Below are 23,039 nucleotides of genomic sequence, written 5' to 3' on the forward strand. Positions count from 1 at the left end.
TCAATAGATAATTTAATGTATGATTTTAAAATTGAGCTTTCCTTTTGTGCTCTTAATCTATGAATAACTTCTTTATTTTGCCATGATTAAACTATCTTTTCAACAAATTTGATATAAATACACCAGATATGGGAAATACATTTCTGGATTAAAAGGACAACAATGTAAATTGTTTGAAAAAGGCTGTATCATTGTCCCATTTTTATTTTGATAAAATGTCTTTTTAGGTGATATCATTTCATGTTATGCTTTTTTGTGCTGCTTAATATTATAATTAATAATTCATATTTTCGTCTTTCTCCTCTCACTCTGACAACTTTTATTTTTAATCGGTAGGCATGTGCCAAATTGGTTTGTTACTTATTTATAATGCAAAATGACAAGGAAATTGAATATGTGGAAAAAGATAGAGAGATTTTCTTTCAAATGACAAAAATTTCTTAGTAATGGGGATGTTACTTGCTTACATTTATGGACTCAAGGATTTTAGAGATGGTACCAGGACCTCATATGACAACATGTGATAAATACATTAAATAGAACTGTTCATTTATGTTTTTAAAATTCATTTTAGTTTTGTGAAGACAGCTGGACACATGCATAGAGTACAAAAAATAAAATTTGTAAAAGACTCCCTATTCTGATAGATCCTATAGTGCCAATTAAGTAAAAAATCCAACCAAACATCTATCTGTATTTGTTCCTAAATGCTAAAACTTGAAAATTTAGTAGGAACAAGCAAAGAAAATTTCAGAGATGTGGAATTTCCATTGATATGAATAAAAAGTTCTGTTTGTAGGGCTTTACAAAGCATTAAGTACCCCCTTCAGTTCTGCCCATGATGAGAAACCACACACCCTGAAGCTGAGAGCAAAGAATGGCTACAACAGAAAAATCAGTGTGGTCTCAAGGCCATCAACAACCAAATCAACAGGGTTGCTGGTTAGAATGAAGAAACACAGACCCACCTGAAAACTACCAGGGAATCAGAATCTGTAAGGATATGGCTCTAGAATCTACCCTTGAATCCATCTCGAGTTAGAATTAAGTTGAAGGGTCTTATGCCCAATCCCCTGCATCTCACCAGTTCCCTATTGTCAGTAAGTCCTTTCAGTTCATCCTTTGAGTTGAACACTAGAGAATTTACGAGCTATATCACATTTGATCAAGTAAGATGCTTCCTCAAAGATACCAGTATCTCCCATTTTTTCTGTTAACTTAAAAACTATAGTCCCTGTCACTGCCCTACTGAAGCCAGCCCCTTCTTTCTGGTTCTACTTCATTGTCAACCTGTGCAAATCTTTCAGACTTTGACATCACTCAGTTAGTGTCCAATATTTGGAAAAGGGAACTTCCCCAATAATTTGATCCCAATTCCCTTTTAAAACTTGACCATTAATGGACTATATCTGTATATACTACTGAACACTTCAAAATAATTTTATGACCTTACTTTTTTGATCCTTATTAAAATGGAGGAGGTTATAGATTGGTGCTAAGCCAGATGTGGGAACTGATGCACAAGGAAGTTAAATCCTTTAACTAAGGTGAACTCATTAAGTGGCAGTCTGAACTAGAGCAGATGCATTCTAGTACTATACCATCCTGCCTTTCAACCTGCTTCTTGAGCAAGTTAGGGGCCCTGTATCTCTGATATATTTCATTTATACTTATGTGTACATGGTGCTTATGTTTCTCACATGCACTATGGAAAATCTTAGTTTTACTGTTATTATAGATTGAGCAATCTGTGGTGGTCCAGTTTAAAATAGCAATAATAACAATGTTAATAAAAGTCTTGTGAAGTACTATTTCTGACCTGGTAATAGCTAGATTTTATAAAAGTTATAATTTCAAAATTACTTAAGTCATTTCAAGGTTTGGTGCAAGTATGGATGGATATGAGAAAGAAAATATAACTGCTGCCATGTTGAATGTATATCAAAAAATGACTAATAGCCATGACTATTACTTGGTTATCTATATTTCACTATTTGAATGTGACCATGGGAAATGGTATTCCAGAATCTCATTCATAATGGTGTCCATATAAAGAAAGGAAATAGAAACTATTTGCATAGGTATGAAGTTTATGAATTGGTGAATTTTCAACAAAGCTCTATTGGACCAGGCTATTTGAAAAATGTTCCCTGTGGGTAGGAAGAACACAGACATACACCCCCATACAAGCACACATCAAAATGTTCATATTTAAGTTTTTAGGGAAGAATACCTATAAATCTGTTGAGCACTTTGGCTTAAATGTCATTATACAATCTTTCAAAAATGGGAGTTGTTTAGATTTCAGGATTTTTGATCCTCAGAGATGAGTGCATGGGTTGGGCAGGGGAAGAAGAGAGAAGGTGCAAGATGTATATGGGGTGGGGGTGGGGTGGGCAGTGTACACTAGAACTTAAGCACACTGAATCTAATGAAGAAAATGCCATTATTCTGTGTTTATGTATTTTTGTGTGAAGCAAGTGCTTTTATCCCTCACTGGAGTTTACATAGGCTCTATCATAACACCCTTTGAGAATCCCTTTAAACATCAAAATGAATTTTTCCAACTAAAAAGTTCCATGATTCAGCTTTATTAACATCTGAATGATTGTTTCCATTGATTTGTCCAGAAAAGAAACTGTATGGTTTCAAGAGCAATCTTCTTCATCGCGATCAGTTGCAATGTTTCCCTTCTTTAAGACAACAAGTTATAGAAATACAAAGCATTAGATATACACCTAGATAAAAATAATATTGTGGAATCCAACTGGTATCTGAGAGGTGAGGACAGGCTGAGATGGACTCCTTGGCTTCCTTCTGTCAAAAAATTTCTGTTTCCTTATTTCCTATGGTTACCACTATGGAACATGTTAAAATCTCAGTAGGGACTCTGTTTCAACTTTTCCTTTCAAAACACAGTGAAAAAGCTTAATGGAAAAAAATGTCCTTCCTATCTCCATGCCAGGCACAGTGTAAGATCCACAAACTTAAAAGCCAGGCAAATAGTCTTTTATGTGCCCCAAAGCTTGGCAGGTGATGTAGCGCTGCAAAAATTCCCAAACAGGCATGTGACCTGACTAATGTGTGCTCTGAGATGAGTCAAGGAAAATGGAACCATCTGCACTTTTATTGGACAGTCAAGTAGTTCCTCTCTGTCCATCCAAAAATATAATTTGTATACTTTAAGGGAGACATAAGGGGTGTTTTTCCAAAAAGGATCTAATGTTTAAAATTGGTGATATAAAATGATCTGAAAAGTACAATCTAGGAAACACAGGTAGAGAGAGACAAACAAAGAGGCTTAGAAAACCAGATAGAGAACTTAGACAACCAAACTGGCTTAAAAAATTGTTACTTCTCATCTGTGTACTGAGGCTTCTTTAAGAAATCTGGGAAAATGAAGGGAATTACTAAATTGTGATAATCTTTACAAAGTGTGATATGGGCACCCTTCCTTCTCTGTGATGAAAGCTGCCAATGATTGAACTTTCAGAGTGGGCGATAGCAGAAAATAGCAATCATCTGCAGGGCCATGTTAGTTTTTGTACATGCTTACAAAGCTTTGCCATTCATTTCTAAAATCTGTATGTCAACAATATATCATACCTCAATTACACTATATGGAAATTTCAGAGGACTTGCTCTATTTTTCAGGTTTTCAATGTTGACGGGAAGGAAAGAGGACACAGTAGTAATAGTTGGTCAAATATGATAATAAAGGTTGAGTTTGCTAAAGACTATTCCTGACAAAATATGTATATTTAGAAAGGGAAGGGGCGAGGGTACTGTGGATAAGCTGATGGAGTATCTATAGAGAATTCTAAGATATTTGTTCTCCATTTCATGTCATAATTGTCCTCCATTCCTTCACATTACAGATAAGGGAACTGAAGTGTATTATAATAAGACCAGCAGCTAACATGAAATACTTCTATACCACAAACCAGGAATTATGTCAAACATTTAAATGTATCATTTTATTTAATTCTTACAAACATCCTCCCAGGCAAGTGTTATTTGTTTTTTATAGATGAAAAAAACTAAAGCTGACAGAGATTCAATAACTGTTCAAGTCGTACAGTAACTAAGGGGAAGAGCCCAGATGTGAGCTCAGATCTGTCTGATGTCAGAACCCACGTTCTTAACCACTGGGCCAGCAGTCAGTCCAGATCACACATTAGAATCGCTTGGCAAGCTTAGAGAAACTGATGCTCAGACCCTGCCCCCAGAACAACACATCAGAATTTCTTGAGTATGGGGCCCAGACATGGGTGTTTGTTTCAGAGCTCCCCTGGGCGCCTGTAATGCACAACCTGGATTACCAATCACTGCAGGACGCTGTCCTGTCTCCCATGAAGGTCAGTGGATGCATGCCAGGCTGTGGCAGCACTACAAACCAAGTGTTCCCAATCTCTTGCAGTGTTTTTCCCTGCCCCACCATGTGTTCCTTGCCATGCTCGCTCATCATGACTATCTGGAAAAGTAATACACATGTGGGAATTTTTACAAAGCATTGTCATGGCATAATATGGTAATAAGTCCACCAAAGAGAACCTGTTCCTATCTACCTACAGGCTATGGAGGATGAACACATAGAAGACTCAAGTCTATTACTCTCATTTCCAAAGAGGAAGTATAAGGCTGCCCTTAAAAGCCCTTCATGCCAATGCTAATCACTAAAATTTGGAATGACCTCCTCCTCTCTTTTCACAGATCTGTTAAGAGCAGCTCCTAGACCCGAGGGGAAAAGATTCAGTTACCGCCCCTTTATAAAGCTGTTCCACCCAGGATCTCAGCACGGCCCACAGCCACCCAACACATAAAAGCGGAAGTAAACAGAAAACATGAGTAGTACAAGGACAATGAGATTTCGAGTCAGAAGCTTTTCTTCTGTACTCTGCCGCTTCACTGCCCTGACTTGAGGCCACACTCGGTCTCGATTTTCTTCTCTATATTTAAGCTACATCTCCCTTAGTGTGGTGATTTTACAAGTGTGGCCCCACCAGCATCACGTGGGAACTTGTCATAATGTAAAATTATCAGTCCCGACTCCACTCAGAATCATAAATTCTGGGGGTGAGGCCCAGCAATCTGTTTTATTTAGTAAGCCCTTCAAGTGGTTCTCATCACCTCCTGGTGATTCTGGGGCATCTACTTTCTTAGGGTTGTTGTCTAAGGGTAAAAGGAGATTGGGCACAATTGTTAGTTTTTATTACTATCTGCTTTACTTAGAAATCTCAAATTCTTTCACAGAAATAGAGAAATAATGTGATAGCCCACCTTAGTTGGATTAATAACCTCATTTCTGAATTTCACTTTGAATGTGTAGACGAGGCACAAGTCAACCAGAGGTCATGCAATTAGCTTGGAGTCAAAGAGAAAGCAAGGAGTAGAGCTGAGAAGGAAACCCCAGAGTGAACTTGATTTTAATTCAATCAAACTGTTAAGGTACCAACCACGCACTTTCATCTATAATCACAATGAACCTTTTTATAAACAAGTCTTTATCTTCTTAGTTTAAAATTTTTAGCAGTAGTTTTTTGGATTTTAAAATGGATTGACTTCTATAATTCTGGGCTAAAGGTAGCTGACGAAGTGATAAGAAATCACAAGCTTTCCCTAGGGACAGATGCAATTGCTCAGACCTCTCTGTATGTGAAGTGCAGACAGTATTTCCCTTGCTCACCACACATTTCTGATTATTGCACTGATGGAAGCCATGAAAAATAAAGGTGCATAGTGAGTGGCTGGGTTTTCACACTAATACATATACTTTTGTATTATTATTATCTGGATACTATAAAACATAAACTGGATTTTAGGAGATGCTTTGGAATTGTTTTTCCCCCACCCTCCTGTCAGCCACACTCTTTTTACTGTAATTTATCTGATAGAGCTACTAAGATGCTTGATACTTTTACATGCAAGGGTGCAGAAAAACAAAGAGTGAGGGAATGGGCTTTTAATGAAATTCTCTGATTGTAAAAAGCACTTTGGAATGATCAGGTGGTAAATAATAATAAGAGGAAATAATATAAAGTGCTGAGATGCTACAGCAATAGTCACTATATAAATGCAGAAGAGATCAGACATGAACAGAATTTGCATTTTATGCAGCTTCTGTGAGTGTATGTAGAATATACAGTTGCTAAGTTCTCAATAATACTGATAAAATATTGTTCAAAATCTATTCTTGCTGTCTTATCACTTTAAAAGGCATCTTATAGAAACACCCATCTGTCCTAGTGAAATGGTAAATGTTTGCAAAGAAACTAGAGAAAGAGCCTCATCATACACATGAAGAAAAAGAACTCAAATGAAAGGACAGAATGAAGAGATAATAGTAACACTATTAGAACAGCTATGGAGACATGCACAAAGGTGGTCTCTGAGAAACATCAGGGATGAGTAAATCTGTTAATGTGTGGCAGAGGAACTACAATGAAGATATATGGTCATACACCCAAAATAAAGACACACACTCCTCTCGTTGCTGGGCTCTTTTTATAGTGGTAGTTGGTTTTAAATCGAATCAGGGAGAGGAGAGTGAGAAGTATAGCTTTTTATTTGTTGTTATTATTGCTGTTTAGTTTAGCTAGGTCACTAACAACAACACCATAAGATTATTCCAACAGTTCTATGAACTCAGTGCTTAATATGAATTTGCCTTCAATTTTCTTAATGTTATTTTCCCTTAGTACTTGTTCAAAACCCAATGCCCATTCATTAGGCCCTATTGAATCCTATTCCATGGTTACTTTACTTTTGAAGAGTTAAAGAAGATGATACAAGTTGGGGGATTCTCTTACTTATAGGGGAGGAGTCTGATTAGGACTCTGAAAGAGAAGAGATCGTAATAAAAAGACCACTAGCCAAACAGGATTGAGCACTGAAGATCAAATCAGCCAACATACATAATTCTCTCCCTTCCTTTGTTCCCTTGTCAGATAAAAAGTTGTTTCTAGGATTGTTTTTGTCGCCGATCATCTAAAAAGCAGGACTAGACTTGCACATCCAGCTATATTTCAAAATACCTCAAATTTCCAACTTAGAAGAAGACACATAAAGTTTCTCAGAGAAAGTCAGAAAGCAACTCTACATATTCACAAAACCTTCCCTTATTTCTATAATAGGAAAATGGAAAGATAATTACCAGCATGAAAAAGGAGTAATAACAACAATATTATAATAATAATATTAATACCAATACTTCGGATTCTAGAGCATGTTTTATCCCAAAGATTCACCTGCAATAAGGGAGATGCCAGGACAAGGAGGTTGTAAGGCTATATTTCTATCTTCACAAATCAGCCAGACTCTCCGGAAAGCTGTAAATGCTCTCAGAACAGACTTTAGTAATGAGATTGGAACAAGTGCCGGGACTGTGGCATAAAAGCATCTCCTGTCCCTTGTTCTAAAAGTTAACTATTAAACCATATGTTGTTCATCCTGATTTGTTTTACTCAATTCTAGAAACAAGGACGGCAGATGATCAGATTGCCCTGGGCAACTAAACACCTAGTGAAGCCTTTGTGAAGACAGTGTTTTGCCCACCAACCCTTCCCAAAGGGCTTCTGTTATCAGACTATCAATTCTGTGTTACTGGTGAAGGAGGGAGAATATCTTCTTTTGAACAGCAAGTTTTTTCTCTCCCCAAGTTTTCTGATTTTGGTACACTCAACATTTTAAGTGCTTAATCTCCCTCCCGTTCTCCCTCCCGTTCCCCCTCCCCCAGTTCCCTTTTTTCTACTCCAGTTTATTCTTTTAATTATTTACAGACTTGCTTGTCTGGACACTTCGTTCTAGTAGCTGATGGCTGATTTTCTCAACACTTTTTAGTGGAATGAAGTAATAGATGCATAGAGAGGGAATTGGTCTTACCGGTATTTTTAGGTTTCGTTTGTGACAGATAGAGATCTTTTTCCCTCTACTGATTTTTCCTGTGTACTGTCCGCTCTACAGCTTGAAGTGGCTACAATAGTGTTTGAAAAATTAGTTGTTAGTCATTGTTCAAACCATTTTTCAGAACAGCTCTTGCAAGCCCCATTTTACTCTCTGTTTCATTTCTTTGAGGAGTCACACTGGCAGGGAAACACAGTCTAGAACATTGCTTTTAACTGTGATATCATTGGAATTATAACCATATTGAATCTATATACAAAATTTATTAGATTGAGCCATGTGAGCTAAAGAAAAAAGAGATCATAAGCCTATGGTATTTTTCACAAACATGAACACCAAGGGATGCAAATTGTTAATGCTCACCAAGCATGACATGGTATCCCACTGTTGGAAAATATTTTCTCATGTCCAAAATCCATTTGGTGTGGGTTGGGGAGGAGATGAGACATTTACATGTGGGATTTTCCTCCACATTTTTGATAATGAGTATCTGTGAATATGCCTTAATATCTGTATAATATTAAATTTGTGAAGATAATACACTGTTGGTTAGAAACAGCATGACAGAGGGTCCATTTTGAATGCAACTGAGAATAGCAAAGTTTCTTATGTTAATTTCCTAGAACTGTTAATGTTCACTTGTATTTCCAGAAATTCATGTTTTACAGAGAAGAATAAAAGTTGCAGAACTTCGAGATTCAGAGAAAGGATGAAAATAGCCAATGGTATACAGATTTGTAGAAAATAGAAATATATATTTGTTTAAAGATTTAGGACCACTTTTACAGTGTTTTTTTCATAAATACACAATAAAACTTTCTGAATCTTCAAAAAAAATGAAAGAGTGAAACATCTACCCCAGTTCACATTTAGAGTAACAACTAAAAAATGAAGACACATAGCAGAAAGGGCAATGGCCAGAATTTGAGAGAAGAAAGCTGAACACGCATCGTGAGTGGAGGAAGGGTGAGCATGAGAGGTGAAGACCAGGAAAAGCACTCAGGACATGTAACCCAAAACCCAGCAGCATGCAATAAGGTTTTCATCTTTTTCTTTGCAGGGGAATATTTGAAGAAAGGTGATTCCAAGGATTTTGCTGTAGTTTCTTTTAGCTAAAATTTAACTCTAAGTTCTAGGGAAATTTCAGGAGCTCCTCTTAGAGGTTCTGACTCAAATGAAGTAAGTGGTTGTGCCAAAGTGATAAGTTAAACCAATCTATGCTAATCCCCAAGTGCTTGCTCAAAGCAAGGGCTTGGGGCTTGGAGCGCAAACTGGCAGACTCAATAGTCCAACTGCACAAGGGCAAATTGGAAAAGCAGATCTGAGCACTACCCAGGAAAATGAGGGCTCTTCATCTGAAGGGTAGCCCTGCCCCTGCTTTACTGTATGTAGCTCAATTATAGCTAAACTATACAGCTCTATTTTTTGTGACCTTGAGAAAAAGAAATGTGCTACTTTTCTGGTTTATATTTTCTAAATCATAAATCATAAAGTGCTATATGAAAGTAAAGGATATTAGTACCTCATTAGAGAAAATATAGAGAAACAGAGAAACTGATGATGAATGGATTAAACATGTATTAAGTGTCTGCATTATAAAAGTACAAAATACTACTACTACTAGTAAGTCTTTGGGAGTCAGTGGGAAAAGGTCTACAGAATACATTTGCTGAGAATAATCAGCAGATTTTAATTTTGGAGAAAAGAGTAGGACAAGTCACATGAGGCTTCAGATGGTCAGAAAACTCTGGTCTGTGAACTGCCCATTTTAGCTACAGCTTCTCAGAACTCATAATCCCCTATCTCCCGAAACCAAAGGGTGCAATAAAGAAAGCTGTCTATACGTATGCACTTCACCTTGCTGGGGGTCTAGTGAATCCATAGTCTTGGGTTCATATTTCTGTAAAAATGGTAACACAGTAAAATCCCATCATCACTTTGTTTGCTCTGATGACACTGGCTATGTCCCCAGTTAAATCAGACGACAAACTTCTTTTCCATGCCAATAATGTAAATATATAACCAGGCACAAGCATGTGGTAATGGAGAAAGGATGGGTTTGTGTCCTATTTCCACCCCTTAACAAGTCATTTAACCTCTCTAGGTCAAAGTTTCCTCATCTATTAAGTGAAGATAATGGTACCTATCTCACATTGTTTCAAGAATTAAATGTAAAATGCTTGGTGCAGAGAGGTCACTCAGTAAATGGCAGCCAAGTCACTGCCTGCAGTCAAATTCAGATAAACAAAGGACTGTTGCTCTGGGAAGTAGGTCTGGTGTCTATGTTACAAAATCCATTAAGCTGAAATAATTTGGTTATTTTAAGCAATACTTTTTAGAGATACTTTTATGACATTTCCTAAAAGTCAAACTAGCTTGTGGTTATATGGAATTGCTGTATTTAAAAAGGAGCTTTATTCAGTTCAAAGAATAGTATATTTAGTGTTGTTCCCCAAGATCAGGTTCATTAAGACCTTCCACCACAAAGGATAAGTGTGAGATTTAGAAAATCAGGATTTTTAATAGCTATACTAGGAAATAAATGTAGATTGTCAGCATGACAGGAAGTGTCCCAAGTCAAAGCAACATGGAGAACTAAGCCCAGAATAAATAGCCTGCAGATGAAGCATGGAATGAATGACACTTTAAACACTTGAGAGAAATGGAGGAGTAAAGAGCAGCATCAAGGCCTGGAAGACTGCGGATTAACAACGTTCGAAACTCTGAGTCTTGGGTGAGAGGTAAAGAAAGATTTAAGAGTACACATCTGTGAAAGAAGAGCAATGAGAGCCAAATTCCCAGGAACTGAGAAGCATTTAGGAATAGAATCCTTAAGGGGTATGCTCCAAGGTGGTGCTAGCTTCAGAAAATACAAATATTGATGGGTTAAATCAGGACTGAGGAAAATATAAATCCAAATATGGACAGCTCTGAGGGAAAAAAATAGGCAGCTTGGGACTCAACTGTCATCACAATTCATTTGTGTTTCACATCCCACTGTTTGTGACATTAACAGAATTTTGAATTTAGCAATGAACTATTTTTGTATTGTGAATCTCTGCAGCCATTTTCCATATGTAACTATCACTGCAACTAGCAATAATAGCCTTTTGATCTTTAAAATTCTTCCTGTTAATACTATTCAAATTTAGGGTCATCTAAGAGTTTCTCAAGTTAGCTCACTTTTTCTGTCATCGAAGTACAGTGTTATCCTTGTTCTTTATTTGCATTATGTTCAAATGATTTGACTATTTTAGTGACAAATCCTTTGGTGGCTTTGCTTTTATTGTCACTTTTCAAAAGATAAAGTTAATTTTAGATTTTTGAATTCTATTTTCATTTCATTAGGACAACTAAAGCAAATCTTTTATGAGGCATTTAAATAGATAAAATTTACAAGTAGAGTTTCTACTGTGCTTCAATCATTAAGCCAGCCAATTTCAAGTATTACTATTTATTTCTTAATATCTGTGGATCATATATATTATAGGTAGTTTACATATACCATGTATAATCAGCTTATGTTCATTGTACACAGGGCGTTTAGTCTTACTGTTGCTATTGCTGTGGTTAATGGACATGATTTATTGAGTATCTATTATGTTCCAATATTCTTCTAGGCACTGTGCAAACATCATGCAACAAAGCCATTATTGCTCTATATTGCATTTGAGGACTTAGACACAAGAGAAAGTATGACTGTGATCAAATAAATTTTAAGTGATAGAGATGATAACCAAACACCTGCCTGTACAACTAGATAATCTACATTCTTTTCACTATATAGTTCTGCTTTTCCTACAGAGGCAAGCCTACAGTTTGAAAAAGTTAACGTTATGTGTGTCAAGATTCCACACAGCTGCCTTTTTCTAATGTGTAGCTATTCCACTGTGTCATAATTCTCTTAAAATCATTTACACTTCTGCAGAACATCTACATTGATGTTCAAATGCCATTTCTTATAAAATGTGATTCAATTAAAAAAATTCTCTAAGCACCTAGTAGGTGCCACCCACTAAGCTAGCTATCTTTGTTTACTGTCATGTTAAAACGCAGATCTTGACAGTGGAGAATCCTTTCCTTCCTGATGATGTTTTTTTAGGTAAAATTTTATCTCTAATCCTTTTCAGGCACTGATGGGATAAAGAAATGTAGCACTATGTAAAAAATATTAGGGCTTTGGATTTAAAAGTTCCTTTTAATAAAATAAAGTTAGTTACAAATTGTTGAAACAAAATCTGCAACATGAAGGGCATTTAAGGCAGATTTAAACATCATTTATACCTAGAAACAGAAATTAGCCTGCATAATGCCATTGATCTACTGAGCTAAATTATATTATAATAGTCAGCTATAAATCCAGATTCTTAATGTGCATCACCAAGATGATATCTCTGACCCAACCCCTAGTAGGAAATGTACTTTGAGTTGTTTTTTCAATAGTAATAGTGGAGTTACACTGGACAAAATGTATTTTTGGCAGGTTTCCTTGGTAATGAAAATAACTATAATAGTAATCAATATCATAATCATGATAGCATTTATTGAATACTTTACTATGTGCCAAGTACTGCGGTTAGCACACTGCATGCATTCGCTATGGATTTCTCAAAATATCTCATGAGGTATGTACTGATAATAACCCAATGTAATAGACAAGGACACAGAGAGGTCAAATAACTTGCCCAAGAACACACAGACAGGGAAGAAGCAGAGCCAAGATGTGAACCCAATGAGTCTGAATCTCATACCTACACGAGGTAGGGGTTACAGCAGGTGGTATATGTCTGTTCAAGAGAATATTGCATTTGTGCTGCTCTGTCTACATCAAATGGGGTTGAGACCCAGCTGGTTTGTAAGGCCATATCTGGAGACAGCTAACAGGAGTTAAAGTTTGAGTGGCTGCTATTCATACTGCATGCTAATTAAAATGCTTCCTTCTGAGAAGACAGTGGTTGGGCTGGCAAAAACCTAGAACCTAATACATGTTAAAAAAATTATCTGATGAATGTTAACAATGGTTTCTCTAAGTGCTAAGTTAACAGATGATTTCCCTTCCCCAACTCTTTTTGAAAAAATATATTCTCCAATTGTCAAAAATATTTTTACCAAGGGTACATATTACTTGGGTGATCAGGTGAAAAATTAGAACTTAAAAAAAATTTCTTTAATTTATTTTTGTTTTGTTTTGCTTTGAGGTTGTTAGTCTCAGTTAAGACATGGCTCCTTCTGGGAAACCTTTCCTGTCTCTATACTTTCAATCTAGGCTAGGACAGTACTCCTTACTGTGTCCTCCGCAGACCGTATCAAAGCCACCTACTCATGCTAATTGTTTGCATTCTTTACTTTCTCTTCTGTCCCTTGAAGACTGACCCCATAACTTATCTACCTCTTGGACTCCTGGGCATCCTGATTGCCTAGCATTCTGCATTAAAAAACAAACAAACAAAAGCGCCCAAAATGCATGCATATACACACACACTAGAACAAGCAAAGAGATGAAAAAGAATGATCTTGTAGCTGACTGTACACACTTCTTGGTCCTTGCAGATCGCTGGTTTCTTCACTTACATTATGTTCTGGTCTCCAGAAAATAGAGCTTCCCACCTCAAGGAGTGTTTTGGACAGACTGGTCTGTTCCCCAAGGAAGTTTCTTAGTGTATCAAGGAATATATATATTTATACACACACACAACTGACATACACATACTACAAAACAACATGAATATAATTGGATGTCATGGAGAATGCAGTAGGCGATGCTTTAAAAATGAATCACATTATTTTTTATATTTATATTCCTTTGCATTTTACATTTAGTAATTTTATGTCCTTTCTACCCCAATTGCATACCCTAACATAAACTTTATGGAAAGTATAAACTTAATTTTATTCACCACTGTATCCCTAGCTCCTAGAAGAGAAGTTGGCATTAAAAACTGAGTAAGTGTATGTTGAAAAGAAGGGAAGGAAAGGAAAGAAGGTTATAGAAGTTCTCACAATATTTCTCATATTGTTCTGGAAATAATAAAGGGGGTGGACATCTCCAGTACTTCTCTAGAAAAACACGAATGACCAATCAACTGCAAACTCTTATCCTGTTCTTCAGACCAGCTACCAAATTCCTTCATGCACAACATGTCTCTTCTAGCCTGTCATCACCCAATTTCTGGCACTGCTGAGACTTGGGAACAGAGTATTAGGCAGGGGCAGCTTGAGCCCCTCCATATTTTGCCACACCTGTCAACCCGAAGCTGCTGCTATATAGGCTCCAGCCTTTCCTACAGGTCAGCTGAGGCCCCAAAGGGACAGTGGAAAGAGACATGCAAGTGTTCATGATGTCAGGTTTATGCATTCACACATTTCTCCCCTCCTCTCAAAAAGGATCCTGGTAACAAATTGATGATGGAAGAAATGGAATTAGAAGGGCTCCATGATACATCCCATCCCAGTCTTGGGGAATTACAGCCTCCTGCTGAGTGGGAAGAAGGAGGAGCCTACAAGTGTTTCTTGGGTTTTGCAGTTTCCAAATAGCAGCAGAGTCTTACTATAGGAAATTGCTGTTAACAAATGTATACTCATACTGATATAACATAATGGAAATCTTGGAGTTTACTCAAGAGGAGATTATGTGGCAATTCATACACATCCTAGCATGGAGAAGATAATATCCGAGTAAAAATAAATTATCCTAGATTATGACTTTTTTCAGATAATGGACTACTTGTTCTTTTTCATCTTTGTATCTCTAGTATCCAGACCCAACATATGTTTCACATATGGTAGTTATCAATAAATGATAGCTAAAAAAATTAAAGAATGTTCTATACAATGGTGAGAAATGGTTTAAAAGTTTCAAACAAGTGCAGTATTTTTCTAAGCTTGATATTTCCAGTTTTATCAGTAGGCCATCAGTGCTTACTACTGAACATGCATTAGTGTTTTGATTAGTGTTAATATAATGAACCTTCACAAGTGGTATGGAAATCCCATCACTTTATGTCCATATACTAGAAATTTTAAAGTCACCATTTTGAAGCAGTAGTTTTAAAACTTTAGTGTGCATAACTAACCTGGGTAGCTTCCTAAGCTGCAAATCCTCAGGCACTGTCCTCAGAGCTTCTAATTCAGAAATTCTGGAATAGGATCCAGGAATTTTCATTTTGACAAACACCACAGGCAATTCTGATACACATGGTCCTTGAACTACTTCCTATGGATTGGGCTTCAAAAGTAATGTGAAAAGAAATCTTTACACTTCACCTTTTCAATATGGAGAAAAGACTAGCCCACTCAATGTGACTTAACCATCGAAATTATCTGTGAAAAGACCAGGCAGGCAGTTTGCTAAGACTTTTGAAGATGAAACAAGGGAGCATGCAAGGGCCAGAAACATTGCATTTCAAGCCAGAAAGTGTTCTTTTTAAAACTTCACAAAGACTGACAGTGTGCTCAAAGGAAAAATGGGAGAAGGATGGCAGCAGAAAGCAAAGTTTCATGAACAATTTAGGGAAGCAGTGTTGTTTCCAGAGGTTTATTTGATAAATTGTGTTTTAGTGGCTATTATAAAAGTGGCTGCCTTCTAAATCTTTGATTTCCTATTAGAAATATATATGTGAAATAATTTTTAAAAATTCCCTCCTCAACTCTATTTTCCAAAGATCTTGGTCTTGTCAGCATCACTTCACTAATAATAGTTTTTTGTGTTTTTTTTGCCCAGAAATTCATCCCCTGGGACTGAAGGATTACTCTAGTCTACTCTTGCATACATATCCCAGGGCAAGTATCATTTCTGCTTCTGCCCTAACTTTTAGGTCTCTGCAGCCTATAATTATTTTCAGTGGGAGTTGTCTTAGTTGTCTCAGCACTGAGTTCTCTAACAAACTCAGATTCTGTCAATTTTCAAGAGCTTTAGTCATGAATGACGGAAATCATTTTTTTATCCTTATGAATGTTGTAGATTGCATAGCTTGTCATGGTTTTCTCCTTGTGTTGATGCAAGGAGGTTTAAAGGCAAATGTATAGCACTTCACTGAATGTAGTTTGTGTACTGACTTCATTCCTGACTCCACTTTTATATTCTTGCCTTGTTTATTGTTTTATCTTTCTTATTTACTTCTAATTCATGTATTTCACTGTATCATTTGTTCTTTTTCTTGGTCAGCCATTTTAATTCCCTTATTGGAATAAGGTGGCAGAAATGAATGAAGAAAACAAAATAAAGTATGTGTGTGTGTGTGTGTATGTGGTATATATATATATATATATATATATATATATATATATATATAAAACTCATCCAGATTGTAAAATAAAAACTAGAAATAATGGAAATATTTTGTAGTCTTTGGACTACCAGAGTCACTTGATTATTTGCAGGACTGCAATTTAGGGAGGCATAACTAAAATACCACTATGAGAAGATCCATAAGGTATTGAACATAGGTGTTTTCAGCCCCAGGTCATTAATTCTGACATCTTTCATTTCTGAAAGCCAGCTATAGCTATATAAAATCTGTGTGCTCAGTCTTCAGACTGATTGTACAAAAAAAAGTCCTAGGCTTAATCAGCCTAACAAAGTAAACTATTCTGAAAACATTTTTTGTTTTAAAAAATTATATATGTATACATGTCATAATATACATGCATATATATTATTTACTTATATATTTTTACATATATATGTGTGTTACTCTGAATCTTTAAACCAAACACTTAAATCCTTTGCCTCCATTATTAATTTTTGTAATTAAGTAATTTTCATTAAGTAACAAAGAGTGCTAGGTCATCTCAACACTGAAAGCTTATATTCAGGCTGTGTTTAGTTTATTTTCTGTATTTCATCTGAAAAATGATCCAGCTAGTCTCAGACTGGTTCTAGTAAAACTCAGGCAAGTTAGAAAAACTCTGATTGAGCACTAGACCTCTTAACAATGGTACTCATCTTGACTTGTCCTTATATGACCACTCTGGGCTAAAATATTTTTATGTTTGGAACCTATATATGATTTTTGTTCTTGCATTAATTTCTGGTTCTCATATCCTTCCAGATACCAAAGGAATATAGTACCATCCTGGAATAGTGTCAAGCTGTATTCATTTTTTGTTATCTTTCTCCCCCTCTGCATGGGCAACCAATAGCTGATTCATACTTCCCTTACATCACAGCTGGATTACAGAAGTGCTCTTTAGTCTGACCTCCGTATGTCTCTTGCAACTCATTTGTAGATAGTCCAGAAGCTAGCAGCTGGACTTCATTTTTGTTCTAGCAGTCGCCATTTTATAATGTTTCTTCAATTCACTGCAAGTTTCACTATTGACAAGTTAATCCAAAATTCCCAAAGGCATTTAAATCAGAGAGAAAATATTACCATTAATTTGCCATAGGTTCATGTCACTCAACTACACTTTGCCATTCATTTCCCATACATCAAAAGGGTGTAGTGACACGATTCTCCCACAGAAGACTAATGAAATACTTAGCAAGAGTAAGTGGTTACAAAACACTTTTTAAAATTAACGTGCTCTTTTTTAAAAAAAATCTTGCATATAACTCTGGTTCAGTTTTTGAGTCTTTCCAAGTCCTCATAATTCAGTGGTTTTCATAATAAAGCTGGCAGATGGTTTAGTCTCTGAACATATGCTTTAAATGCCCCCTTTGCTATTTCAAAATAATAGACCAAATTGTGCCCTCAAATAGTCACAAGAAACTTTAAGGAGGCTGCCTCTTGAAACCTGAGGACAGGATGTTATCCCGTGGGAAATAAACCTTAAACAATATATTTTCTAAACTCTCTTATGAGCTCTATTCTACATATTAAGACAAACTATATATTTTAATAAAATAGGATATAGGAAGGAAAAAATCCTAACCAGCACATGGTTCAAGGAATAGATTAGAAGGTAAAATATATTTTAGATATTTATATTTAAAAATTCTGATTCTCTAATAAAACTTTATGAGAGTTGTCTGATTTAATTTCTGGGTGATTGCCAGATTTTCCATTTTTATTATTATTCCTATTATTATTACTATCATGTAGATGTTTTATTGCTAAAGCATGTTGCAATTATTAATTAGTTAATTTAGCTTAAATTGTGTTTATGCCTTTGTTTTAAATCCATGTTATTCATAGTTATTATAAACCTAAAATGCTATTTCTCTAATTATTCTCATTTCAAAAACAGTTTGTTTCAATGAAAGCACATTTTCCAGGTTTTCAGAGAACACAAAATTCATCCTCAGTGGGTATGTATGTTTTGATAATACTGTTCACATAATCTAGCTGTATGTAGGACAGCATTCCTATTTCTTAACAACCAAATTTTATACATAGAATAAGCCTGTATTCCCACACTTATATTTCTATGTATTTAAATTGGGTTTTGAAAGAGCCTCTGCACCAGTTTCACTTATCTTACAATGTCTACAACACTCAGTAGTCTGATCAACATTTCAGATGAAAAGACTACACAGTTGGTAAGAAGAACACTGGTAGAAGTCCAAAGTTTAAGTAACTATCCCAGAAACAGCAATGTCCCTATAGAAATTCTGAACAAGGACTAGGTTGGTGCAAACAGAATTCACTTTGAAAAATAAATGCAATAGTTGTACCCAAATGTGTTTGAGACACTGTTAAGACTGGTCACAATTAACAATGCTGAGAAATGCCTACAGAGCCTTAAATCAAGAGATAATTTTACACACACATCCAAATATATCTGAGCAAACTTTCTAACAATTATTGGGCAAAACATGAACATACTCTTCTGCTGGTAAAGACAGAAAGTAACTCTGAGTGAAGCCTCCCTGCTTATGGCACAAACTTTCACAATCAATGCAGCTCTGAAACTAAATTCTCAGTCAACTTAGAAATATGCAGAGTAGTTTTCCAATAAACAATAAATTGATTTTTTTTTAAACCCACCGAATTACGGACTTCACCCATCTTTCCCTTTCTTCCCCTTGTTCTTTCACTTTACATGCACACACAATCACACTTACCTGCACAAGTCTGAAACATCAGTCTATGTATTTTTTTTGAAATGTACTCTGTACCGATGCATTTTTCTGTGTTTCTTTCTAACCCTCGGGAATGTTAAGAATTTAGGAAGAGAGCCACGGCTTAAGAGAGCAATTATTTGCCAGTAAATACTCAATTTGCTTGTCCTGTGATTTTTCTTCTAACTTGCATATTCAATAATCCGTCCCTAGCTACGTCATCAGCACATAAAGTCTTTCTCCAAAGGAGAACACTTCGCCAATCAACCCTCAGCCATGCCAGGGCACAGCTCGTCAGGGTGATTTGTTGGCTTTAATTAATAATTCCTCACGCTGGCCATTTTAACAAATAATGCAGTGAGACCTGGACGCTAGATGGCTATGATTCAGGCAGATAAAACACAGTGGGAGGGGCTGGGGAGGGGGCGATTCAGACGCCGTTTATAAACACCTCTAATCATACCCGTTCAGTTTACAATAGAGAGGACATCTCAGCTGAATTACCACGTTCTGTCCACCGATTTGTATTCAGATGGGAGCCATATGTTCCTCCACTTTATCTGCTAAGGCCTCCTCAGTGCCAACACAGTCATCGGGCAGACAACATTTACAAAAGAGGTCTCTAGCCTCCAGATTGCAAAAGTTTACTGCAGGGAGAAGTTGAGAAATCAGACCTATACTTCACCTCTCAGTGAGTCGGTGCAGCAGTCTAAAACAGGGAGGCTAAGTATTAGGAGTGTCAGTTTTACTCTCATCCTGCTGTCTGATACCGGGCATGTTTCATGTAGTCTTTTAAAAAAAATATCTCATACCTCATCCTCAAAACAGTTAACAATGATGGCTGACTTGTTCATGCATTCCACAAACATTTATTGAATCCCAACTATATGCCAAGAGCTGTATAAATGCTGATAATTTTTTTGGAAAGTATGCCTTCTCCAGTTAACTGACACAATTTATGAATCTTTTTTTAAACATGCAGATAATATGCTTGAGCAAAGCTACCAAACAGGTAGTGTGCAAATAAAAATAAAGATTCATAACACTCTTGGTGCTTTGACCAAATAATTAGTACTTGACAGCACATGTGAGTCCATGTGCAAAAGTGATGCTCAGAGTAAAAACAAAGACTATGGACAGGTAAAAAAAAAATGTATTTTTTCAAAGATTAGAAAATTTCCCTCAAAGTGACTAGGGCACTCAGAAGCATACCAATCTGTTCATAAGCAATGTTGAAAGGTTCACAAGCACTTGAGGAGCATGCAAAGACATAGAAAATTTTATTCATGTCCCTGATTGTGTGTGTATGTGTGTATGTGTGGGGGTGTTACTGCAAACTCACTAGCTTATTGGATATATATTTATTAAGCACTTATTCTAGCCTAGGAAATGAATAATATTGGATACCCAGAGATAAATAAGGCATAGACCTTGTCTTCAAGAAGCACACAATTTAGTCTCTGGACTCTAAAAGAGAAAATACACTTCTAAACAGAAAACTATACTACAGAATAGTAAAAAGCAATGGCACAATATGCATGAAAGTATGAGGCAGAGCTCCTAGGAGTGACACATGGACTGCTTCTAAAGGTAGAGTAGGAATACCAGTGGTAGGAAAAACATTCTAGGGAAAGGCAAGCCTTTGAACCATCCCAAAACTCTTGGTAGAATTAGATTACCAGCTAGAAACTATGGTATAGAAAGCATGATAATTTCAGATCCACAAGGGTAAGCATTTCCCTTGAAGGAATTTAAAAATTTAAGGATTTAAAAATAAATTTCTGAATATATTTATAAATGACAGATCCTATAAAGGCTTGACATCTAAAATATATAAGGAGCTCATGCACCTCAACAAACAAAAGGCAAATAATCCAATTAAAAAATGGGCAGAGGAGCTGAGCAGACAGTTCTCCAAAGAAGAAATTCAGATGGCCAACAGATACATGAAAAGATGCTCCACATCGTTAGTCATCAGACAATTGCAAATTAAAACCACAATGACATATCACCTAACGCCAGTAAGGATGGCCACTATCCAAAAGACAAACAACAACAAATGTTGGCTAGGTTGTGGAGAAAGGGGAACCCTCCTACACTGCTGGTGGGAATGTAAATTAGTTCAACCATTCTGGAAAGCAGTATGGAGGTTCCTCAAAAAGCTCAAAATAGAAATACCATTTGACCTAGGAATTCCACTTCTAGGAATTTACCCTAAGAATGCAGCAGTCCAGTTTGAAAAAGACATATGCACCCCTATGTTTATCGCAGCACTATTTACAATAGCCAAGAAATGGAAGCAACCTAAGTGTCCATCAGTAGATGAATGGATAAAGAAGATGTGGTACATATACACAATGGAATATTATTCAGCCATAAGAAGAAAACAAATCCTACCATTTGCAACAACATGGATGGAACTAGAGGGTATTATGCTCAGTGAAATAAGCCAAGTAGAGAAAGACAAGTACCAAATGATTTCACTCATATGTGGAGTATAAGAACAAAGAAAAACTGAAGGAACAAAACAGCAGCAGAATCACACACACACAAAAAATAATAAATTTCTTAAGGAAAAAAGGTTCCCTAAAACTATAATATCTCAACATCATTAGAAAACCATGCAGCATCTCCAGGATTGGTACAAATAGAGATAATATATGTCTTTCTTACTTGCAGTGTGGTTCAGTTGTCTTAGGCAAATAGGAAGCATTTGTGACACATGCTGCCTTTTTGTTACTTTGCTTTTCCCCAGCCTGTTTATCTTTATATTATATACATACTTGTACAGCTTCCGTTTTCATTGTACCATAAGATAAATCATATCTGTGTGACCATTAAGGGAAGGAAAAGATCTATATCCATTTAGTGCTCACACATATAACTGTAGCCAGAGAGTACACACTGTATAGTAGTAAGGGTGAAAATGTTAAGGAAAGAAATGATACCCCAGTCCTTGAAAAAGGCTCTTTCAGAGTCAGTAAATGTTCCTGCAAATTGCACTGAGTTCTTAATGACACTGAACATTTTATTTTATATTAATTACAACAGTATAAGGTAACAGCCAGAAGAGTGTTTTCACTACAGATCAGTAACACCAGGCCATTTGAAGAACTGATATAATTTATTAATCCATTCAATACATATTTATTGAGCTCCTGCTATGTACCAAGTACTTACCAGTAATTATTTGATTTTTTAAAAATTATATGTAATAATGGTTACCATTGATTGAGGGTTTACTGTGTTAGGAACTGATCTTAGAACGTTACATATATTATCTCATTTAATCCTTATAATGATATTATGTAGGTACTATTAGCATCTCTGTTTAATGGATTATGAAACTCATGAGTGGTGAATCTACAGATGCACTATGTGGAATCATTCTAAGTAGTGAGACCAGAGCCACTAATACCCACCAAAAATCAGTTCCATTACTTTATAGTTACATAGTCACAACACGTTTATGCTATTAGTTTTAATCTACCAAAATTAAGGTGGTTCTGAGATTAATTTGAAAATTAAGCTAAAATGCTATATTAAAGAGAAGTATGTCTCCCAAAATAAGAGGGAAACAGTGTTTATGGTGTCATCAGGCTAGTAAGCTGTACTGGGAGACAAACTGGCAAGTAGTTTCAGGTGAGCCTGTTTTAGGTAATAAAAACTAGCACCACAGAACCACATACTAAGGCAGCCCCCTCCCCCTTTTTGAAAACTGTGTATCCTCTTAGAAGGTAATCCAGAATCTTCTACATCTTCAAAGCAGAATGACAGTGGTTTAAGAAGTGGGAAGGAGGACTTTGAGTCAGCTTGAGGTTTGAATTCTAGTTTGGCCACTTATTAGCTATATGACCTCTGTCAAATTAATCAGGTACTCTGAGGCTCAATTTTCTTATCTCTAAAATGATGTGTTGTGAAAATTAAAGGAGATAATATAAGGAGTGTAGCATAGAAACTAGTCTAAAATAGGTGCACAATATAGGGTGTTTGAAGTATTCAGAGTGAAAGCTAATCACATACAACTAAGATTTACTATTTCTGGACCAAAAGAAACATATATCATCTAAGCCTGCCTTAGAACATAAATGTAAATAAGTCCCAGCTAAAGCCAACTGAACTTGGTACTCTGGTA

The 23,039-nt window shown here is 36.1% G+C and overlaps 1 protein-coding gene across 4 annotated transcripts in view; it reads right to left on the reverse strand.

Moving 5' to 3' along the window:
* The window catches only part of ZBTB20 (zinc finger and BTB domain containing 20), an 807,002-nt gene that overhangs the window by 405,279 nt on the left and 378,684 nt on the right, over window positions 1–23,039 (reverse strand). The window contains exon 1 of one of the 4 annotated variants that reach the window (XM_057502849.1): window positions 18,908–22,067. The exons of 2 other annotated variants lie outside the window; for them this stretch is intronic. The gene's annotated coding sequence lies outside the window, so the exon portion shown is untranslated. Of the gene's footprint in view, window positions 1–7,247; window positions 9,669–18,907; window positions 22,068–23,039 lie in introns of those variants that run through there. One more of the 4 variants, XM_036883383.2, reaches the window with a different exon arrangement.

Source organism: Manis pentadactyla, chromosome 1 (genome assembly GCF_030020395.1).
Source record: "Manis pentadactyla isolate mManPen7 chromosome 1, mManPen7.hap1, whole genome shotgun sequence".
Classification (NCBI taxonomy): domain Eukaryota; kingdom Metazoa; phylum Chordata; class Mammalia; order Pholidota; family Manidae; genus Manis; species Manis pentadactyla.